This window comes from Lipotes vexillifer, unplaced genomic scaffold (assembly GCF_000442215.2).
Source record: "Lipotes vexillifer unplaced genomic scaffold, Lipotes_vexillifer_v1.1 scaffold454, whole genome shotgun sequence".
Taxonomy (NCBI): Eukaryota; Metazoa; Chordata; class Mammalia; order Artiodactyla; family Lipotidae; genus Lipotes; species Lipotes vexillifer.
In genome coordinates, this window is record NW_006779481.1 from 1,516,964 (window position 1) to 1,519,176 (window position 2,213).

Consider the following 2,213-nt stretch of genomic DNA (forward strand, 5'->3'; position numbering starts at 1 on the left):
TTTCCCTACCTGAGTGAACCCTTTCCTAAACACTCCTTGCTATGGCCTTCAGCAATGAATAGTAAATACCCAACATTGGTCATCACTTTATTGGGGACCTGACTCAGTTGAAGAGTTTAACTTGTACCACCTTATTTGGACTTCTCAGTAACCGTAGGAGTTAGGTGCTATCATTGTTATTCCCATCTTATAGTAGAGGAAACTGAAGCTCAGAGAGGTGAAATAATCCACCCAAGGTCTTACAACTAGTAGGTCGAGAACCTATGCTCCTGACCACTCTAAGCTAACCCTCTTCCACCCCATGCTCTGAAATGCCGTGGATGGACCAATGCTTCCCAGTTTGCAGAAAGCAAGATCAAATTAAATGATAAGATCAAATTTTCTCAATTAAAAATTTTTTGGCCATGAGTTTCTCTTTGAAATTCAGCTTCCACTACTATTTGTCTCTACTGGAATCTATATACAAGATTTTGATAGTTTGTGATTTAGCCCCAAATTTTGTGTTATTATATTTAGATGTTAAAATCTCAATATATCAAGGTCAGCAAAGGCAAGAAAGATTTCTTGATGTTCCCCTATCTAAACTGGTTTGAGAATCCCTGGGGTAGGTTGACTTCTGAGACAATGCAAATATAATAATATTGGGTTTGGCACCAATTAGGACCCAGGAAAAAAAACTTGACACAAAAACCAAAAAGGCAGCACAGCTGTGGGATTGTACCTTTGATTGGGGGAAGATTCTCAATAGAAATTTGCTAACTTTGTTGTGGTGAAATTGTTGACAATAGCCAAAGGGTGAAAATGCTCAGGAGAAAACTGAGCAGAGCTTCTCACTGGTCCTACTGTCCTAAGACCTCCCTTTGTGGGGCATATAGACCAGGAGGAAGATAGAGCCTGGAGTTTTAGAGCAGGAAACAACGTTGCAGATATTTCATCCACCCCCTCAGCTTATAGATGAGAAGTGAGGACAGAGCACTTCCTTTGCTCCTTCAACTCTGGCCCCTTGACAGGGTTGGCCCAGGCAGAGTGAATACCGTGTTAATCATTCCTATTTTGTTCCAGCAGTAGGTGTGTTTTCTTTATGGTTTATGGTCTGAAAAGAGGTAAGGTCGTGGTCCCTGCTGTCCTCCAGTTAAAACATCAACTACTGTTTGAGTGCTTACTATGTGCCAAACACTGTTCTATCCTCTGAGATACAGGAATGAGCAAAACAGATGAGAATCTCTGTCCTCAGGAACCTTATATTCTGGTGGGGGGAGGAGCTAGACAGTAAAAACATAAAACATATATGTCAGATGGTGATAAATGCTATGGAGGAAAACATTGCAGGAGAGGGATGTGATAGGGAGCATGCGTATGTGTGAATGTGTGTATGTGTGCGTGTGGCGGACAGGGGAGGGGACAGAGAGTGTTGCCATTTTAAATCAGGTGGTTGGAGAAGATGACATGTAAGGAATGACCTGGGATAAGGAAGAAAGTACATGAGTATCTGGGAAAACAGAAAATGCAAAATCCCTGAAGCAGGGGCACACCTGGTAAGTTTAAGGAACCACAAGAAGTCCGTGCAGCTAGAGTAGGATAAGTGGGCAGAGCAGTAGCAGGCGGTATCAGTATGGTGGAAGGAGGGCAGTAGTTCTCAGGCTGTGGCCACTAGACTAGCGGCAGCAGCATCACCTTTTGGAACTGGAAAATCTGGGCCCTACCCAGACCTACTGAATCAGAAACTCTACGGACGGCCCCCAGCATGCTGAAGCTTGAGAACCTCTATTGTAGAGCCTTGGAGGTCACTGTAGACCAATTTGGACCATGTTTCAAAATCATACACCAAAATGCCTCAGGGAAGGCCCCAAACCATTAAGACAGAATTCAACCAACAGTTTAAAAAATTATATTGAGGATCATTGTGGGAACTCACTATGGAAGAAAGAAAAGAAGTTACCATTACTTTCATTCCTTGAACCATTTAAGAACAAATTATTGAACATCTATTTGCAAGACACCATGTCAGGTGTTATGCTGATTTCCAACTTGTAAACATTAAGTTAGCGTCCCTGAGAATGTTCAAATCTTAAAGGGAAGATAAGGCTCCACATAAAAAGCAATTAAGGAAAACAAAAAAAAGACGAAACAACATCAACTGTCAAAATGTTCAATGCGTCTCGAGTATTTAAAATGTGACACATCAGTGGAGACAGGAATCATCAGAGAAAGAG

At 41.9% G+C, this 2,213-nt stretch overlaps 1 pseudogene; it reads left to right on the forward strand.

Moving 5' to 3' along the window:
• Window positions 1-2,213, forward strand: part of LOC103082301 (ATP synthase subunit g, mitochondrial pseudogene) — a 14,049-nt pseudogene that overhangs the window by 5,584 nt on the left and 6,252 nt on the right.